The sequence below is a fragment of the Pinus tabuliformis genome, chromosome 7 (genome assembly GCF_031772625.1).
Source record: "Pinus tabuliformis cultivar Carrire ecotype Pingquan chromosome 7, CPIR1, whole genome shotgun sequence".
Lineage (NCBI taxonomy): Eukaryota > Viridiplantae > Streptophyta > Pinopsida > Pinales > Pinaceae > Pinus > Pinus tabuliformis.
Genome location: NC_142293.1, coordinates 1,531,292,824 through 1,531,298,840, shown reverse-complemented (window position 1 = coordinate 1,531,298,840; position 6,017 = coordinate 1,531,292,824). Strand labels below are relative to the sequence as shown.

The window sequence follows — 6,017 nt, the reverse complement described above, 5'->3', positions numbered from 1 at the left end:
AATATTTTATTTTTTCATTTCTAATAATGCCCAAAAAGTTCAAAAACCTTAACCACGAAGCGTGCTCATAAAACCCACAACAATCTTGGGAAGATTCCAGCCGCTCTAGAAAGCCCCCATATAGTTCGTGTTTCCGAATTCTAATTTAAAATTTTCTTTGATGCATTTTTTCAAATAATTTATGAGGAAACATATATTCGAACACATTGAGAGCAATATTATAAAATTCAAGAGAAATATTAGTCTGATAAAAAAAATACAACAAATATATCAAATCAAAACCCTAATATTCTCCTAAAGATTACCTAACAACTAGTGGCTCAACAACACATAAAATTCTAACCCCAATAATAAATAAATCATCTCTAATTTAGCGTTTGAGATGATAATCCGAACCTTCTTTTGGAATAATTAATTTGGCCTTCAAGTATTGACGATTAAACTTGACCCCAATAGATAATCTCCACACAATAGATAAATTCGCGTTTTGGCTTTATAAACAAATGAATTTTGGCCCAACAAATCAACCTGTTATTTTTTTCTTAGCTCTCCCAAAATTCTCTATCTCAAGGGACTACAATAATTATTCTCCAACAAATATATTGAAAATTTTAATCCACAAACTTATTGTCCAAGGACCATATGGCAATATATCAACCTTGATTTTAAATCCCAGTTGGGAAAAATTTAGGCTACAAATTTATAAGAATCTCCTCTGAAAATTAACCTACAGAATATTAAACTCTAGAAAATAGAATTTGACACCAAAATAACTCCTTGAACAATCTATAATTGAAATTGAAACCCTCTAGGCTGTCAAGAAAAACCAACTAGGATGCCACTATATTGTCCCAAATACAATTTTTTGCAGAAATTGTTTTCAAAAAATTATGAGGTTAATTTTTCCCCAAAATATCATGAGAATCCACCAAATTATACAAGAGAAATTACTAGTATAAAACCCAGAAATTAATCTCTATTGCTACTCCTCAATTGTTGTGATCTAGATCTGGCTTCTCAAATTGGAACTACACTGATCCCCAAATTGAGAATTTGCATGATCCTCACTCCAATCTTCAGATATGTTGTAGATCTGATCTCTAATAACATTCTTGAAGCTTTGTAAGATTTTTGGGTGAAATCTCCTCAATGGTGGGTTGGGCTTTGGTCCAAATCTCAATAAATGGAAGCTAAAGGGTTTTTATCCTAAGGCTACTACTGAAGTTGGGAACTCCTAGTTCTCCAAACCTGGACACAAGAAAATATCACAACTTGAGGATGTCCCAAATGATATCTTTCTCCTCCTTTTAAAGACTCCATAGACGGATCTCCAAGTCTCTAGAAGCATCTTATTTTGATTATTTTACGCTATCTCTTTGTTGAAATTATATAGGTTGATAAACTAAACTTAACATTCTCCATTGAACAAGAATTTGCATGAACATGTTTTGTACAGGTAACCATTTATTTGATAGTCAGATCCATGGGAAAAGTAGTAGTCCAATACAAAGTGCATTAATTTATTGATAGATTACCCAAGATCTTACATGATATTCTAAATTGAAGGATGGTTAGTATATTTTAATACATTGCAAGGTTTTAATGAGTAAAGTGCTTTATATTTTGAACAAAATTGGGATGCAACTATATATTTGTCCACGAAATTAAAAAGAATGTTACAAACTCTTACCAGGTATCTAGAAACCTTAATTTTTAACTCTATTTTATTCTATGTTAAAACTTCACTTTTAAAAATGTATATTTAAAAAAATTATATTAATTTTTTTCCTTACCATAATGAATCTATATTTTAATATATACTTAAACAAAGTGTCAGTATCCATTTATGTCTAGAAAGTAACTCTGTCAAATTCTCCAGATCTTTTAGCCTTTCAATTGTGACTTTAGAAAATAACTGTTGATATGTCAAAATCTGCTACCCTTCAACTGCAACTTAATAACTCTTCATATGTCAAATAGGCAAATGACACTTCTACATTCGAATCACCACAAATCTTTTGAGCAGTCGTCATGAGCCCGAAATATTTGCAACCACATATCTTCACGCTGACGCGGAGTATGATCACCTGCCAACGTTGGAAAAGAAACCCTCAAATCGGTATGAGTCCGGATTATTCACAGTATTCGTGACTGTTAACGTTGTGAAACTAAAAGGTTTAGATTTTGGTTTTGTGGTGCTGAGTGTTTATTTTTATTTTTATTTTTTTCACGTATTTAATGAGGTTTTTATCCATTTTTTTTACGGATTTTTTAATTATTTAATGCTATTATATAAACTAAATGAATAATAAGAATTCATGCACATTAATTTACTTAATAGACGTATAAAATAATGAAGTAGATCTGCAAACATCCGAAAGCATTTATATAGTTATAAAGCATATCGACTCACGCAGTATCAGCGCCAAAGGTCTCTAACGCCGCTCAGCTATTTCTTTCGGGTTAACTTTTATTTAATGGCATCTCTGCAATTCAAGGTCACCAGAAAGGGGGCTATCCTGGTTCCGCCATTGGCGCCTACTCCGAAAGAGTTTCTATACCTTTCCAATATCGATGATCAGGGAACTCTGAGATTTCATATCCCCGTCTTTCAGTTCTATCGGTTCAACCCATCGATGAAGGGTGAGGATCCCGCCAGGGTTATCAGAGAAGGGCTGGCCAAGGTTTTGGTATTCTACTACCCTTTGGCCGGAAGAGTCAGAGACGCGCCCACAGGTAAGCTCCTGGTCCGATTGCACGGGAGAAGGTGTGCTGTTTGTGGAAGCCGATGCGGACGTTGCTCTGGAGGAATTAGGAGACCTCCTACCGTCCTTTCCCTGCTGGCAAGATCTGCTGCGTGATGTGCCCGGCCCAGAGGCTGTTACCAATTCTCCTATTCTTCTCATTCAGGTTAATTCATTCATGGTTTGATTCGATTTTCTTTGATGAATTCAGTTCGTATTCGCCTGCATTTGTTATCTTGCACGGTGGCATTGACCGTATTTCTATTGCAGAAAATGTGTTTTCTGACCGTACAGCTAATCATAATGTTTCAGGTAACACGATTGAGATGCGGAGGGTTCATACTCGCCATAGCTTTGAATCATACCCTTAGTGACGCATTTGGCCTCGTTCAGTTCATGAACGGTCTTGCGGAAATGGCGAAGGGAGCGACAAGTCCTTCTGTTCTTCCGGTCTGGGAAAGAGAAAGCCTCCGTCCGCGGACGTATCCCACTGTAAAGTTTCCGCTCTACGCATACGATCAAATAGAAGACAAATATGGGCAGACGGTGCCAGCTAACGAGCTGATCCACAATTCGTTCTTCTTCGGAAAAAGCAGATCGAGTCGCTGAAGAGACAAGCCGTAGGGCAAGGCAAGTGCTCAAGCTTTGAAGCTCTATCGGCATTTTTGTGGCGTCTGAGAACGAAGGCTGTCAGAATGCCCGCGGAGCAGGAAGTTCGGTTCATATTCACCGTGAATGCCCGGATGAAAACCGACCCGCCACTTCCTCAAGGGTTCTACGGGAATGGGATAAGCCTTGCATGCGCGAAGACGACCGCAGGAGAGCTATTAAACAAACCGCTGTCTTTGGCTGTGAGATTGATAAACGAAGCAAAAACAGCTGTGAACGACGAATACGTGCGATCGGGGATAGATGTGATGGAATTGGGAGGGCGACCTCACTTTACAGTGGTGGGTTCCTTCTTCGTTTCGGACGTTACCAAGATGGGCTTCAGAGATGTGGACTTCGGTTGGGGGAGGGCAGCCTACGGAGGACCTGCACAAAGTGGAGTGGGTGTAGTGCCGGGTATCATCAACTTCTTCATCGCTGCTCGTAATACAAGCCGCTTGGAGGGAATAGTGTTTCCCATTTGCTTGACCTCTGCTGCCATGAGACGATTTGAAGCAGGAATCGGTGATGCGCCGATGGAGCACACTCACCCTTTTCCACGTTCCCATCTCTAAAACTTTGTAGCGCCAAAATATGTGTCCCAAATAAGCTTTCTAGGTCGGCTGTGTCGCAATTCAATATTTCCAGCATCAAGTTGGGTTGGATAGCTTGGGTAGTGTTCTAGCTATTGGCTTACGTTTTTCTGTCCGTGTAAGGTTTGAGCTGTTCTAGGTTTTCTCCTGTTAAGTGTCGTTTGAATGGTTAGACGCCAAACTGTTATAAGTTTGGTGAGGGTAGGTTTGTATAAATTTATTATATTGACTACTGTTCATATTGCTTGGGCTGATGAAGTGGCATATTCCTACTTTAGTAATTGGTGTTTATTTAAAAATAATAATATTTAAATAATACATTTATAATTTATGATTCTTTTATTTTATTTTAATAAAAATAAAAATATTTATGTTGATATACTAATCACTATCATATACTATTTGAAGCATAAAGTTGAAAAGACATAATATTTGAAGAGTGTGTAAAGTGAAAACATAGATAAGTGAGGATTACCTTTTAGAGTATTGTTTCTGAGCTGGAAGGGAAATAAAATCAATGAAATATAGAAAATATTAATTATTATTAATTAATGTCAATAATGTTTAAAAAGTATAATGTTTGAAAGGTGTTTAAAGTGAAAACGTAGGTAAGTGAAGGATTACTTTTTAGAGTATTTTTTCTAGATGGAAGGGAAGGAAAACCAAGAAAATATAAAAAAATATTAGTTATTATTCAGTAAAGAATGGGTGACTCTTGTATTTGATATTTACTCGAAGTGTACATTTGAAAAAGATACATCTATTATGAATTTGAGGTTTTGGATCAACTTGTTACGCATCAAAAGTGAAGTCCTTGTTACATGATCTACTCTTAAAATGTTTTTTTTTGAACAACATCTTAAACGCCATATTTATTGTCAGGCCAGGGTAACTCCAGACTTGGCAAAAAAAACTGATTGATGTATTTCATTAGGTAACTACTGTTTATATACAGGAATGTGACTGATCAGTTCATCTACTTGATGACTGTTCACATTCTGGGTACACCCAACCGCTGAGGATTAGGTGTCAACAATTCCCCCCCTTAATCTGAAGGGATGTTGGTGAGTCCAAGCATCGTTCTGAATCTTTCAAGCTTTTCTCTTCCAAGCGCTTTGGTGAAGATGTCTGCAATTTGCTCATTTGTGGAACAATGACGGAGATGGATTGTTTTGGCCTCAACATGATGTTGGATCAGATGATATTTAGTATTGATGTGCTTAGTACGATCATGGAACTTTGGGTTCTTGGCCAACTTTATTGCAGAGGTGTTGTCAATCATGAGTGGAGTTGATTGTACTTGTTTTACCTGCAAATCTTCAAGAATTTTCCTGAGCCACACAATTTCTTTCGTTGCTTCAGCTGCTGCCACGTATTCTGCTTCTGTTGTGGAATCTGCTGGAACTGATTGTTTGCGTGATCTCCAAGAGACAGCTCCTGATCCAAGACTCATAGCATATCCTGAAGTAGATACTCCAGTTTCTTTATCTCCATCGAAGTCTGAATCAGAGTATCCAATCAAGCTGAAGTCGTCCACCTGTGTATACTTGATTCCAAGGTCTTGAGTTCCCTTCAAGTACCTTAGGACTCTTTTTGCAGCAGACCAATGTCCCTCACAAGGCTTTTGCATAAACCTGGAGAGGATTCCAACAGCAAATGAATGTCTGGTCTCGTAGTAGTGAGGTAAATGAGACTTCCTATAAGCTGTCTATACTTTGTTGCATCCTCAAATTCCTTTCCTTCAATAGATGTGAGCTTTAAGTTTAGTTCCATTGGAGTAGAAAGAGGATTGCACTCTGTCATGCGAAATCTGTTTAACAAATCTCTAATGTATTTCTTTTGAGAAAGAAATATGAATTTTGGATGTTGGGTTACTTCAACGCCAAGATAATAATGAACATAGCCCAAATTAGTCATTTCAAAACTTTTTCCTAATTCTTTCTTTATGGATGCAATATAGCTTTCATTGTTCCCTGTCATTAAAAGATCATCTACATATACCACAAGATATACAACTGTTTTTCCAACTTTC

At 37.1% G+C, this 6,017-nt stretch overlaps 2 pseudogenes; both read left to right on the top strand.

The window, feature by feature from the left end:
* Nucleotides 1-2,477: 2,477 nt before the first annotated feature.
* Nucleotides 2,478-3,353, top strand: LOC149253673 (benzyl alcohol O-benzoyltransferase-like; annotated as a pseudogene).
* An 86-nt stretch (nt 3,354-3,439) lies between these two features.
* Nucleotides 3,440-3,967, top strand: LOC149253672 (benzyl alcohol O-benzoyltransferase pseudogene; annotated as a pseudogene).
* The last annotated feature ends 2,050 nt before the right edge of the window (nt 3,968-6,017 follow it).